Source organism: Rhinolophus hipposideros (genome assembly GCF_964194185.1).
Source record: "Rhinolophus hipposideros genome assembly, chromosome: 10".
Lineage (NCBI taxonomy): Eukaryota > Metazoa > Chordata > Mammalia > Chiroptera > Rhinolophidae > Rhinolophus > Rhinolophus hipposideros.
Genome location: NC_138056.1, coordinates 49,010,103 through 49,025,868, shown reverse-complemented (window position 1 = coordinate 49,025,868; position 15,766 = coordinate 49,010,103).

The window sequence follows — 15,766 nt, the reverse complement described above, 5'->3', positions numbered from 1 at the left end:
TCTGTTGTTGAGGTCTACCATTGTGTGTGTGGGGGGAAGGGAGAGCATGACAGAAGTCATCGTGCCAAGGCAGCATGTGACAAATGCCACTGATGACACCTAGAAACACTTCTATGTCTTCAGCCTTCTCAAGGCTGTAGGAGTAAACCTCACTGAGAAAATGTCACTGAGTCCTGAGGCATGAATTGACCAAGAGTAGAAGGAAAAGCAGTCTAGGTAGACCATGTGGTGAGGCTCTGAGGTTCAAAAGAGCTTGGTGTGTTTAAGAAAACTGAGGGAAGGCTAGTGGCATACCAGGTTTGTGGGGAACATGGGGGCTGGCATGTGCAAAGGCTGGAAGTTAGGAACAGGTGTGATGTATTTCCGGAGAAAGCCGAGTGCAGCCAGGTAGGTGCTGAAGGTACCACTGGATTCTTGTATCCTCTCCACAGAGGTGTTTTTGGGTCCTCTTGGAGGCAAGACTCCTGATGGCCTGGAAGGACCCCAGGTCAGTGTGTGGATGTGCCTACTCCAGAAAGGTCTCCTGTGGAGGAGGCCTTTGGCTGGAACCCATGGCCCACCCACTCACCTCATAGCGTGATCTGAGAGGCAGAGCTTGGGCTGGGAGGCAAAAGACTTGGATTCTGGCCTTTCTTCTACCACTGATTTGCCAAGTGACCTTGGACAAGTCACGAACCCAGTCTAGATTTCAGTTTCTGACTCATGAAACAGAAATGACAGTTCCTATCTGGCTGACTTTGAGTATTTGAGGATTGAATAAAATCACAACGTGTAAATGGGTGTTACCAGTTTGTTACGAAAAATAAGATACTATTATCTTAAGTGCCAAGACTTTGGGTCTCCAAGGCCTCTTTAAAACATTAGATCCTAAGTTCATCTACTTCAGCAGTTTTTTCCTGTGCACCTTCTTGGGCCTGGCTCTCCTTGGGACATAGAGGGTTATTAGACAGAGAGTTATCTTGCCTTCGAGGAGGCACAACCGAGAGATGGTGTCCCAAAGTCAGTGGTTGCAGCCAGACAGCCACGTTGCAGTGTAGGGGACTGTGGGAGGGTATGCTCAGTTCCTCCTGTGCTGTCACACTGTCTGTCTGCTGTGTCTGCCTCTCTGCTAGGCCAGGACCTTCCCAGGGGCAGGAGCTTCATCACTCGGTGTCCCAGTGCAGGCCTGGCTCTGATTGTGGCTCTGATGGTGAACTGACTGATGAATGAGTACAATTAGAGTCTTGGACCGTGTGCTATGGGAGCACCAAGGAATGATGGTAAATTGGGGACGTTGAGAGGAGATGACATTGCCTCTGGACCTGAGATGATGGGTAGGATTCTGCCAGGCAGAGAGGAAGGAGAAGGATGTTTAGGCAGAAGTCTGGAAATGGGAACCATGAACAGCCTGGTGGGGCTAGAAGAGGGACACAAGCAGGGGAGGAGTAGGACATGTGACTGGAGAGATCGACAGGGACCAGACCTGAAGGATCTTTAATCCAACCAAGAAGCTTAGGCTTCATCCTGTGGGGGTCGAACCAAAGGAGGGGTATGAGCAGAAGAGTGCTTTGATTAAACTGGAAGGTTAGAAAGATCAAGTGGGTTGGTCGTGTGGAGGGGTGTGGGGCTTGGGGAACGGGCCAATAAAACCTGTCCTGATTTGGGCTTCTCACACACCCAAGTGGGAACACCCACCAAAGAATGCAGAGGGAAGTCCAAGGGCTGGGAGGGGCCATCACTTGCTTCTGAGCCACCTCACAGAGTGACAGCTCCCTCCTGCTGGCCCCCAGCTGCCAAGCCTATGGCTACTGCTGAAGCAGTTTGGTCCAGATTGGCTTTGGATGGAAAACCAGAGCTAGAATTAGAGTAGGAAGTTTCTTTCTGTGTCCAGGACTATTGTCTCCTGCATGAGGTAAGCACGGGGGCTCACGCCAGGCACTGACTTCTCCTGGTCCCCCCGCCCCACACATCCTGCCATCCCTACATTCCTGTCTGTAATGGCCTGCTCTGCTCCTCCTGCTGGTGTATAAGCAGGACAGCTCCTGGATCTGGGTCACCTTTCCTTCATCATCTCCCAACCCAGCCCACAGGTCCTTTGGCCAAACCACCAATAGAGAGGTCAAGTCAAGCTGTCAAGCAGGGCTTAACCCTGGGGAAGGTGGGTCTTCACCAAGGGTGGCACGTTCCCCGCTTCTGTTCCCAGTGTTATGCTGACATTAGGAATCATGGGTGCAGCTTTGTAGTTTGTGCGGGGTTGGACACTTGCCCCCCTGAGACTCCTTGCGGTGATGGCAGCTTTAGCCCCTCCATTTCACAGATGAGGAAGGTAAAAGGCCGGCCTGAAAGGCAGAGGCACACCTGCCCTAAGACAGGCACAGGGCGAAGGGCAGAAACAAACATTGACCCAGAACCCTGCCCCATGCTAGGCCCGGGCCTGTATGAGCTTATTCAGTCCTTTGTAAGGGGTGATTATCAACCACTTTGCAAATGAGGTACGGAGAGGTGAAGGGACTTGTCCAGGATAACACAGTAAGTGGCAAGGCTGGGACCCACACTCGAGTCTTTCCGAGCTGCAAGTCCGTGGCTTTCTCTGCCTCAAGACTAGAGAGAGGGACCACGCCACACAGTGGAACTACTTGACAAAAGCAAATTCCTATTCAACGCCTCCTTTAAACTTCCCTCGTAGCCCTGTGCGGTGATTCCCATTTTGCAGTTTGGAAAACTGAAGCTCAGGGAATCAAAGAGCTTGCCAGGCAGGTATCAGTGTTGGGGCTGGGATTTGAGCCAGTTCTCATGTCCTGAGGCTACGGCTAGTCTGGGCCAAACTCGTTCCCAGTGCTCAGCTCACTTGGAGAGTGGGAGGGCAGAAGTTACGGCAAGGGGGAGAGCCTGGCATGGCCTGTGGTCCAGAAACTACTCACCTCCTCCTTCCCCATCCAGGAATTTGTCAGGCAGGGTGTGGGAGGATTCCTCAGGATCATTCATGGCACGGCTGCACCTGTCCTGGGACTCTTTCCCTCCTCTGCCAACCCCCTCTACTGCCTTCCTGCTGAGACACTTCACCACACGCTGCTCAGTCATTAGGGGCCAGATGGTGTACAATCTCGGGCGCCACGCTAAGGAGACTGGACTTTGTCATCAGAAAAAGTGGGAGCCATAAAGGGTGTTAGCAGGGGTCACATATGGTCAGTTTTGTCCTTTAGAAAGATACTGTCCAGGCGAGAATGCCTTCAGCTGTCACCTCCGTGGTACCCTCCCTGACTGCCTCTATCCGGGATTAGTCAGAGTCCTCAAAAGAAACAACCCATCTGTAACTGGGTCATTTGAGGAAATATTAACACAAAGATCATTTGTAAAGATGTAGGCAGGGTATAGGGAAAGCTCCAGGGATGGTGCAGTACCCCAAGGCTGCTGACGTTGTGGGAGGATGTGGCCTGAGGGGCAAGAGGAGGAAGCCAGGTGGGGTAGCTGCTGTGTGGAGAGGGCTGCCAGATAGAAGCTGTGGGCACAGAAACCCATAGTGATGTGGCAGTCACTCTCTGTTCCTCCCTCCCTCCCGTCTTTTGCCAAGGCTTCCCATTGGTCAAAGGATAAGGGAGCCCAATGACGCAGGCCTTACAGAGAATCCAGGAAGAGGGTGGGATAGAGAAAAGTGGAGGGTGGGTCTGGGAGGTAAATGGATGGTACATAGCACATGGCCCCAGGAGGCCCCTCTCCCACCTCTGTGCTTCCATCACACCCCTAGCTTTTCTCTTTCAGAGCACCTATAACTTGTAACATTTGCGTACCTCTCTTGCTCAGGAGAAGCTACTTGAGGACAAAGGTGGAATCAACGTGCTCTGTGTCCCAGGGCAAAACACTGGGCCTGGACCCTGGAAGGGACTTGATAATGTTGGAAGGAAGAAAGGGAGGAGAAAAGGGAGAGAGGGAGAACGGGAGGGAGGGACGGGACAGATGACAGCCTGAAGTAAAGTGGTGGCAGAGCAAAAGGTAAGGGAAGATTGGAGAGAAGCTGAGGCCTTAAGAGTGTCTAGGACTTGGGGACATGGACATGAGGCAGAAGGCGCAATGGGATGATTGAAGAAGACTTTAGGTTTCAAACCAGGGGCACTGACCGCTCAGCTCTATGACTAGGCCTTGAGGGGGGCTCCGTTGTGGCCTTGGGCTCTACCATTCGTGACAGGTCTGGACAACTGGAGAGGAGGAGGGCTGAGACCCTTGGGAATCAGCCATCAGAGCAGCTCTGGCCCCGGTTTAGAATGTTCTGTTGCAATATGTACAGAAAGTTCCCCTTGCATCATTCTGTCTGCAAGTTTTTTACTCAACTCTCCCGAGACCTGTCCCCTACGGAGAAGAGGAGGCAAACCTTACACTGCAGATTCCTCCTCATGCATTAATTGTTCATCTATTCTTAGGTCTGGCCCACATTTCCTGAGACTCCCTGTCATGCGGGGTATCAGGCGGGGTCTCAGCTCCCACTCCCCACATAAGAACGCAGGATGTGGCCAGGCCAAAAAGGAACACACCAGTCATACCACTATATTCTCGCTGACGGCACTATAGTCTCACTGGAGGCTGGATTCACACTGTCCGCAACCCACCATCCTAACTGCAATCCGCGCTTGCCAGCTCAGCCACCATCTTCTTGCTAGCCCCCATTTTCTGCTAGTGTAGCCACGGCAGTTATATTAGTGGCTAATGGCTAACCGTTAACAGCTGATGGCCAACTAGCCACAGCCGACGCCCATCTACTACCCGAGCCAGCACCTTTCCACGTGAGGCCGTGAGGCCGGGAGCCTGGAAACTGCTCTCTGGGGCTCTGTCCCCACACCCCCTTAGTGCTGTGCTGGTCTGGGAGTGCAGTCTGCTCTCCAGGAACCTGCATTCTGGTGGAAAAAGCAGACCCTTAAAAGACAGTTACTATGTGTGGTGATGGGTGTTGACTAGACTTACTGTGGTCATTTTATAATATACACATATATTGAATCATTATGTGATACACCTGAAATGAATATAATGTTATATGTCAAATATATATATATCTTTTAAAAAGACAATTACTATTCAGCAGTGCTTTCCCCAGCGTCCTTTATCAGTGAACCCCCTCCTTAAAATGCAGCCTTGTTCAGAAGCGTGAGGTGACACACATTACGGGGGCTGCTCTGGTTCAGCAGGGGTGGTCTCAGATTTCCACATGTCAGCCTCTCACTTGTCCAGGCCCCCACACCCAGTCTCCAGGGCTCTGGGAACACAGTTTGAAACTCTAAGTACAGAATAAGTGCTGGGCCAGGGAACTCGACTCACTGAAGACAGAAGGTGCAGCTGATACTTGTTCCACAAGGAGAAAAGTACAGCAGCTGGTGAGCTGGGACCCGGTCAGATCCATCTTACTGAGCAGGGGTTCGGGACATGTTTGTTAATGGATCATTTTTATTTTAAATATAGTCAATATGCCTAGACAAAGCACTTTTCCTAATCCATGTGTTCTCACACCCTGACCTGGGCCCCAGACTGAATAAACCCTAATCTTGCCATATGTTAATGTTGCTTACTGTGTTCAAACCTCCATTTCCCTATGCTCCATCCCAATGGGAATAAGTAAAGTACCTCCTTTCTAGGGTTGTTGTAAGGACGAAAATAATACATGTAAAGTGCCCAGTGTAGGGACTGTCATATAGTACTTGACAAATGTCGTTATCAATTAAAGTATTATGATTGAAAATAAGAATTGGAAAGACAAGTTTACCTGGAGATAGAACAGCCTGTCCAAAGGGATTTAAACAAACATTCTGGGGGGAGGGAAGAGTAAATACCCAGAGAAACCAGTGAAACGAGAAGACACGAGACATGACAAAGAAACAGGCATCTCAGCCTGGGAGATGGTCGCATCTCCCAAAGGAAAACCTTAGCGTGAGCGAAGGTCCTGGAAGGAGTGGAGGAAATTGGAAATGTCGTGTGCAGGTCAGAGGAAATTGGAAATGTCGTGTGCAGGTGGTGTTCAGCTGGAGAAGCCTTGGGAGACTGGAGCGGGGCTAGAGCAGCTCGGACTTTTCCTAAAGGAGTAGCTGCAGGTTTCATGAACTACAGCAGGTACCGACAGGTGCTATACTTCAATGAACATTTACTATCTGCCAGTTACTACTCTAGGTACTTTTCATGTGTGGATTTATTTAATCCTTATAGCAACCGTATGAGGTAAATACTATAATCAGCCCCATTTTACAGATGAAGAAATTGAGGCACAAAGAGATTTTAAAAATTGTCCAGGGTCACACAGCAAACAAGGGGCAGAGCCAGGATTTAAACCCAGGTGTTCTGGCTCCAGAGTCTATGCTCTATAATAGCTGCAAAATCCTAGTCAATTCTGCATACTTTAAAGGCTATTTTGGGGCCCTTAAGAGAAGGAAGCATCAGTTATGGGGAGCTGAGGTTGAGTCACTAAGATGAAGTGGCATTAATGCACCAATTCCCTCTTCAATGGCCTCACTAGCTCCCCAGCTGGCCGAGGCCTAGGCCCTGAGCATGGAGGATGACTAACAGCCCAGTGTGGTACCTGCCAGGGAGGAACAGCTGTCCCAAACAGTAAAATTTCCTTGTGACTTCAGGCTCCACCCTCAGCTTGGCCTTGTAGGGGTGTTTGTTTGTTTGTTTGTTTAATCAGCAACCTGCACAAGGATTTTGAAACAGCATGCAGGAGACACAAAGAAGGGAGGGAAAGCAAATATTTTCCATGAGCTAACAAAGCTTAGAAGACTGAAAACTTGCAGAAGAGAATTGAATCTGACAGGATAAAGCTGAAGACGAAGAAATAGAAAATCAGGCATTGGCTAATAGTGTCTCAACCTCTTTCTTTGTATCTTTGGCCTCCCCAGGCTTTGGGGTGTGGTGGGTTGTGAAACTGAGTAGGGTTGGGAGTTCTGATTAGGTTGACCCTCTGTGGGAGGACACACACGTTCATGGGCACATCTAGAAACATACACTCGGACACTTCCATCACTTCCACATGCAGGATACAGTTCACTCCATCCCTGCTGCTCTGGCCATGCCATCTTCCCTCGCAGAGACAGCTTGAGTAGCCTCTCCACTGGCCTCCCGTCTCCAGCCTTGTGCTCCACAGTGACCCCTGGAATACACAGTCCAACCCTTTTCTCCTTTGGCTTCCAGAACTCTAAAACAAAGCCCAAACTCCTTTAGAGTTCGAGGCCTCATGTGATCCTACCCCAGTCCCTCTCCAGCTGCCCTCCACTCGTTTCCCTGTTGGCCCTCTCTGATATAGATCAAGCTCTCTGGTCACATCAGGTCACTTGTTGTGTCCTTGAAGGTGCTTTTGTGCTTCTGGGTCTTTGCTCATACTGTGCTCTTAGAGTAAAGTACCCTTCCCCCAGTCTCTCCTTTGCCAAACCCTGCCCGTCCCTCCTAGCTCTATACATCTTCCTCCAAGAAGCCTTCCTTACAACTAAACCCACTTAAAAAAAAATTTTTTTTTTCCCCCACTTCAACTTTAACCCTAAGACCGGGGCTGTTGGAGGTATACAAGGCAAGGTCCTTGCCTTCTAGAAGTTCACCGCTTGGAAAGGTGCATAATTTGGAGAAGCACACATTTTGGAGACACAGTTTGTATCATAATTTCTCTGTCTAGATTCCTCCCTCTCCCACCTGACTGTAAGCAGAGACAAGGCTGATTCAGAGATCCAAGCACCTATCACAAAACCTGGAACAGGGAAGACTTCAGAAAAAATGTATTGACTTCCTCAAGGGTAAGCACTGGGTCTTATTAATTCCATTGCCCGTTCCCTGCCTCAGCAATCATGCGTATTGGAAGGGTTTGGAAACTATAGTATTGGATCCAGTATCCCATCTCATTTACCCAGAATACTGGTTCACCCATTTATTCATTTATTCACTCTTTCAATACATTGATCTCTCTGAAAGCTTGTAGAAGAGCATTGAATACGATCAGATGAAGTGGAACAAGAAGAAATAGAAAATCAGGGCTTTGCCAAGACTTATACAGGCATTGGGGATACAGCGGTGAGGAGAAAACAGACTGCGTCCTTGCCCTCCTGGAGCTTTTGAAGTTCAAGGTCAAATTGAGACGTGAGAGTATAGTCCTCACTGGAGTTTTCAGGGAAGGAATCCTTTTGGGAAGAAACAGAGACTGATAGGAATTTAGCCCTGAGCTTGCATACAACGTTGTACATATATCCTGTTTCTTAACCTCACAACCCTGGAGGTATGAGTTCACAACCACCACTTAAAATAGAAATGAAGAAATTGGGGCTTAGAGAGGTAATAGCCAGCTAGAGGAAGAGCGGGGACTAGAATCTTGGTTAGTCTGATGCCAAAGCACTTGCTTGTTCTAATTCACCTGGGCACCTGGGTGGAAGGGAGGGGCGGGGGGGTGAGGAAGAGAAGGAGAGAGAGAGAGAACCTGAATCCAGGTTTTTAAACACCGCCTCAGTCCTGTACTGGGATGGTGCTTGGAGGTGGCTTGGACAGGGAGGATAGCCTAAATCTGGAAAATCTGGGATGTTTCCAACACTGCCATTGGGCAAGCCCCAGAATTAAGTCATGATTGTCACTTCCTATATCACTGATGTTGAGAAAGACTCAGATCTGACATAAACTCGGGGGAATTTGAACCTGGCAGATAGCCCAGCATAGCCCCTGTCCAGCCAACCCCCTTGGGCCTAGAGTTTGGACACTGTGGCCCACACTTCCCCTCTTGTTTGCCCAAAACCTCAGTATGACACCAGGCACAGGTGGAGAAGAAAGGGCTTGGCCACTCTGAGAGCTCTCCATTAGGCCTTTAAAGATATCAAATGTATTGGCATAAAGTTATTGATAATATTCACTCATTATCCTTTTAATATTTGTGTCAGGAATATTTTCATTCCTGGTATTGGTAATTTGTGTCTTCATTCTTTTTCTCTTGACAGGTCTGACTAGAGGTTTATTAATTTATTTTTCCAACAATAATCTTTGGCTTCAATGATTTTCTCTGTTTTCAATTTCATTTAGTTTTGCTCTTATCTTTATTATTTCCTTCCTTTGGCCTGTTTCAACTATTAATTTGCTCTTCTTTTTTTAAGTTTAGATTATTGGTTCTAAGCTTTTCTTATTTTCTAATATAAGTATTTAATGCTATAAATTTCCCTCTGCACATTCTCTAGCTGCAGCCTATAAATTTTGATATGTTGTGTTTTCATTTTCATTCAGTTCAAACTATTTTAAAATTCCTTTTGTAATTTCTCCTTTAGCCCATTGTTTATTTAAAAGTGTGTTATTTCCAAATATTTGGGGATCTTTTTGTTATTGATTTCTAGTTTGATTACATTTGGATTAGAAAAAATATTTTACATAATTTTAATTCTTTTAAATTTGTTGGGGTTTGTTTCATGGGCAGAATATGATAACATGGTCTGTCTTGGCAATTTTTTCCCCCAAAATTTTTAATGTGCACTTGAAAAGAGTGTTTATTCTGTTGATGTCGTATATAGTGTTTTATAAATATCAGTTAGGTCAAGTTGTCTGATATTGTTATTTTGGTGCTCTTGTATACTGGTGATTTTCTGTGTACTTGTTCTATCAGTCATGAATGAAGAGATGAAATTTGAAGTCTCCAACCATAATTGTGGATTCATCTACTTTTGCTTTCAATTCTATCAGGTTTTGCTTCATGTATTTTGAAGATCTGTTTTTTTGGCTCTGTACATTTAGAATTATTATGTCTCCTTGAAGAATTGGCCTCTTTGTCATATAACATCCATCTCTATTTCTGTAATATTTCTTGTTCTGAAATCTACTTTGTCTGATGTGAATATAGCCACTCTTTCTCTTGATTAGTGTTTGATTAGTGTTTGCATGATGTAACTTATTCCATCCTTTTTAACCTATGTTTTTACATTTAAGGTGAGCTTCTTATAGACAGCATATAGTTGGGCCTTTTTTTAAAAAATCCAGTTTAACACTTTCTGCCTTTTAATTGGGTGTTTAGATCTTTTCACCATTAATATAATTATTGATATTGTTGGATTTAAATCTACCACCTTCCTAATTATTGTCTACTTTTGCTGTCTGCTCTAATATACTTTTTTCTTTTTGTATGCCTTTTTGGGATTAATTTAGTATTTTATTATGATTCCATTTTATTCTACTATTTATTCTGTTATTATACCTCTTTTAAAATTTGATGTTTACAATACATTTTAGTGTTTACATTTTAGTGTTTACATTTCAGTATTTATAATACATTTTAAACTTATCAGAGTTTACCTTTGAATAATAATGTACTATTTATGTATAGGGTAGGAACTTTTCAAAAGTGTTCTTGCATTTCCTCATCCCTATCCTTTGTGCTATTTTTGGTATACATTTTCTTCTATAGATGTTATAAACTCTATGCTACATTGTTACTATTTTTGCTTTGGACAATTATCTTTTTAAGGGTTCACAAAGCACTTTAATTGTCAAAGTTCACTCACATTCATGATCTGATTTAGCTATGACAAGGGCCACTTGGGGTGTGCACCTCAGAGATTGTTGGTCCCCATTTGACAGTTAGCAGAGTGAGATCCAAAAAGGGGAGGGGATTAGGCCAAGGTCACCCAGTGAGATCAGAGTAGACCTGGGCTGGAACCCAGGAGGCAGTACTCTTACACAAGTTCCAGGAAGTGCCTGTTCCCCTGCATTTCTGCCGCAGATTGTGCCTCCCTCTGTGGGAGGGTGAGCAGGATCTGGAGAAGCAGAGGCCTGGAAAAGAAAAGCCTGGATGGCTGGTGGTTGGAGTCATGCACCAAACGTGAGCACCTCTTGAGGGAAGGGGGTTCTCCATCACTGCTTCCTGGCCCCATGAGCCAGGGTAAGGAGAATTTTGTTGAATGAAGAAATGAAAAAAATTCTCTTTCAGTTTTGTTCAGGCTTATTGAATCCTAACCCTTCAGAGCCAGAGATGAGCCTTGAGTTTCAGGTCTAACACAGTGTCTGGCATGTAGGAAATGACTTGCAAATATTTATTAAAGTGATCATACCATCAAACCCAATTCTTGCACTGATTAAAAAGAAAAGAGGGGCTGCTGGTTAGCTCAGTTGGTTAGAGCGCGGAGCTCTTAACAACAAGGTTGCAGGTTCGATCCCCACATGGGCCACTGTGAGCTGCGCCCTCCACAACTAGATTGAAACAACTACTTGACTTGGAGCTGATGGGTCCTGGAAAAACACAATTAAATAAATAAAACTTTTTAAAAAAAGAATAGAGGGTCAGGGGAAATGGGGAGTTGTGAAATAGATGCAGAGTTTCAGTTTTGCAAAATGGAAAGAGTTCTGGAGATGGATGGGTGTGATGATGGTTGCAACAATATGAATATACTTAATGCTACTGAACTGTGCACTTTGATAATAAATTTTGTTGAGTATATTTTACCATAATTTAAAAAACTTGAAAAGAAATCTGACATAATGAACACATTTTCTAACCAGAAGAAAAGAAACAAGGTTAAGCTTGCGGTGTTTCTATCCACTACACCAGATGGGAAGGACATAGGTTTGGCTGTGCACTTCAGCGGACCCTGTCAGAAACACAAGCACACAACCATCCCCATCTGGGTTAGCCCACCTGCCCTGAGGGTACCCAGCCCTGGCCTGGAGCTCCTGGGGAATCTGTTTTCTTTTTCCTGAAGCCAGGGGAGGCATTAGAGGCGGGGCAGTTGGGACACCCTTTAAACTCTCCCTCTGCCAGACAGTGTCTCCTTTGTGAGATGTCCTCTGGCTTTTACGAAGCATGGGAGTTGTGCCACGTGAGCGAGGCCACAGGGCCCAGGCAGTTACATAACCTTGGATGGTACATAACACGAGCAAAAATAGTCACCTGCTCCCCAGAGTTCACCGTGTGCCGGGGACCTGCCAAGTACTCTGCGTGCGTTATCTCGTTCAATCCTCCCAAAAAGCCTTGAGGTCAGCTCTGCAGTCATCAACTTGAGCAAATGAGGAAACGAAGGCGCAGTTGGGTAAGCAGCTAATTCATCCATTCAGAGCATGCTACGCAGTAAGAAGTGGGTTTGAGGTGTGAACTTTTGTGCTCTGAACACCACACTTCACTGGGCCCTATTGCGAGCCTTCCACAGATGTGGAGATTGAGTCCCTCACAGTGTCACTTGACTCCCTTAAAGTTACTTAGCCAGGTGATGGTGGAGCCAGGCTGTGGCGATCCAGGCCTCCCAGTTCCTAGAATGGTGCCTTTCTAGCAACAGGCCTCATCTGAGAAAGAGAACTCTTGGTCAGCCGGAGCCCCATCTGCCTCCTAGTTGTAACCCCTTGAAGGCAGTGTGGGGAAGGGAAGTGGCAGAGCAGTTCTTGCCGCTCTAACCCCCACCTTGAAAGATGTTTCTTTTCCTGCTTTCTGACTCTGACTGCTTCATTTTCTATAGACAAATAATGGTTTAAGGCGACACCCAGGAAAGGGGGACCCAAGCAGGTTCAAGAAACCTTCCTAACCCAGGGCTGTGCGGATGTTGCAGAGAGGACCTCAGGCCTGCAGCAGAGGTGGGGAATATGGTGGCAAGTGGGGCTACAGAGACTAAGGGTACCATGTTTCCCCGAAAATAAGACTTAGCCAGGCCATCAGCTCTAATGCATCTTTTGGAGCAAAAATTAATATAAGACCCAGTCTTATATTAAAATAAGACCTGGTATTATATTATACCCAATCTTAAATTATATTAAAATAAGACCGGATATTATATTATATTATATCATACCATACCATACCATATCATATCATATCATATCATATCATATCATATCATATCATATCATATCATATCAGACCTGGTCTTATATTAAAATAAGACCGTGTCTTATATTAACGTTTGCTCCAAAAGACGCATTAGAGCTAATGGTCTGGCTAGGTCTTAGTTTCAGGGAAGCACGGTAGGGGTACAGCTTGCCAGAGGGGTTGCTCTGGAGGCACAGGTCCTCTCTCTGGGCCTGAATATCCTCTTTGTTCCACGGGGCTGTAGGGAGGTAGTTTCTAAGCCCACCTCCCTGTTTTACGTCGGGTTTCCTAGAAGCAGACCCTGAGATGAGGAGCCTCGTGAGACTGGTTTATTGAGAAAAGGCCCGCAGGAGAACTGGAGAGGGAATTGGAGCAGCCGGGCAAGCAAGGGGAAGAAGATAAGCAGCCTCAGCCGGATCCCACAAGGCTGCCCTGGCCTGAAAATGATGCCTGGAGTTTGTTTCAGCTTAGGGAAAGGCAGCTGGGCTTTCTCCAGTTAGTGTTGGCTAAGGGTCACCTGAGATGGCGTGTGGGAGGAGGGGGAGATGTAAACTCCCAGGTGTTTATCAGGCTGTACACACGGGGAAAAGTGTCTTCAGTAGCCCCAGTCAGGCCCAGGAGAATTGCAGGTGGTGTGAGGAAAAGTTGACAGAAGCGTGGAATGGGTCCACAGCAATGATCAAAGGGAATCTCAGGGAGCACTGACAGTGTCCCTTGCACCACCCTCAGGATTCATCCGAATATTTCAGGAGTTTCCCAATAGCACTGCATCAATGGGAGTAGGGGTGAGGGCACCAATAGATTGGGAGCCTGAAGTCTGTGGGAGCTTTGGAGCAAGGATGGAGGCTACACCATCATGGGAACCCCAAAGAACCAGATATTATAGTTTGGGAGGGCTAAGGGGGTTGACTCTCCTCCACCCTCTCGATTCCTGCCTTACATATGCACAGAGCCATGCACGCTTGGATACATGGGGCACAGGGACAGCCGTATGTGAATATGCGTGCACACAGACCTGCACACACAGACTCATGCACAGGCATGTACACACTTTCACACATAGACATACACGTACGCGGATACTCCTGCAGAAACATAGCCATAGACAAGCATGCTTGCTTGCACACACATATTCCTGGGTTCAGGCCAGAAGCAGGGGGAAACAGGGGGATGGGCAGGCAGGGGCCAGGGCCAGGCCAGTTATAGCTGACTACTGAGGACTGACCTTTGGTTGGAATGGCCCAGATCACGCCAGCCCCAGAGGTCAGGCTCGTGTCTGTCTGGGATTGCTTGTGGAGGACTGATAAAGGTGTCTGGAAGCTCAACTGCTACCTCCCCCACCTCCTCTATGTCCCCCAAGTTTCCATTCCCACCTTTGATCCAGGCCTTAGTCCATCAGCAGGCTAGGGGCCCCCTATCTCCATTGTACAGATGAAAATCTGCAATTCCGGGAAGGGAATGAACTGGGGCCCCTGATGGGTGTTGCTGGAATGGCAGGAGCCAGCAGGAGCATTGTTATCGGGAAGCAAGGGACATCAGTGCAGAATCAACCTGACTCCACTTCTGAGGGACTCCCTGTCTGGTAGAGGTCACAGGCATTGAAAATATGTGATCAGTGCTGGGCTAGAAGGAAGCAGGGGACTGTAGAAGCCCAGAAGGGGCACCTACCAGCCTGGAGAGACGTGGGATCAGGGAAAGCTTTCTGCAGAAGGGGATGTCTGAAATGATTCAAAAGACCAAAAGGAAGTGGATTTGGAGAGAAGGCAGTAGGGTAAAAGGCAGTGTAGACAGAGGGAACAGCTTGTGCAAAATGCTGGCTCTAGCAGACGCAAGGTGCCCTAGGGAACTGGAAGAAGTTCAGAATGCTGGAGGAGGGTAGGGAGTGGCTTGAAGGAAGGCAGGAACCACAAAGTGAAGGGCTATAAGTCAACTAAGGAGCCAGTGGCAACCAGAGGGCACAGAGAAACCACTGGGAGTTTTCATCAGAGGAGTGATTTTGTCAAACCTACACTGGGGAGATTTCTCCGGCTCCAAGGTACAAGGGTGGACCTCGGGAGGGCTTAGGACAGATCTGAGATGGAATATAGGGTCACTGATTAAATGGCGGCTAGTAGAAGCTTTGAGGCAAAGAGGCAAACTGAGGCTATTAGGTAGCTACTTGTAGAACAAGAAACAAATTTCCACAAAATTTTAATTGACAAAATTTAAAGTAAACAATGGAGTACAATATTTTGTAATGCAAGTCTATTAATGAGAAGACTAGAAGGTTTTGGAGGATGACATTTTACTTCACTGGGGCTCAAAATTAGTGTTCCCTACCATCACATTAATTGCAAATGTTCATCTGTAAAAAATCATTCTCAGTTCACAGGTCATTCAAACAGAGGCTGACCCCAGGTCTAGACCAATGGGGCCGCAGGTAGAAGCAAGTGAGAAACAAAGAAGGCTTCCTCTCTCCTCCTCAGCCCCACAAGCCACAAGGACTGGACTTCCACCATCCCACTGCTTCCAGAGGGCTCTAGTTAAAATGTACCCTTGCTACCAAGAGGAACCGAGTGAGATCATTTAGCCCATAGGAAGACACCAAGAATAAGTACATCTTTAATCATAACATCTCAGGGCAAGAGGGACCTCTCCAGCCCACTCCCAGGGCTGGACTAACATACACGTATTTCTTGGAATCATACTATACCCCAGATAGGGAAAGTGACTTGCTGGAGGTCACACTGTAAGTTGCTGACCCAGCTGGGACTTGTACCCAAGTCTCGGGGTTCCCAGCTGCATTTCCTTTCCCTACCACTGCCCTCCTCATGGACCCCTGCTAATTTAGAAGGGAGGAACACATGGGGAAGGAGTAGTGTCAGGACTTATCTGCCCAGGACAAAACATTCTTCAGGTTCCTGCCTTCCCTAACTACAAGTCCCTACCTGAGGCAAATCAGACCCCCACATTTACATACATCTGCGTACATAATTTCCAGATGATGAAACTGAGGCTCAGAGAGAATGAATAACT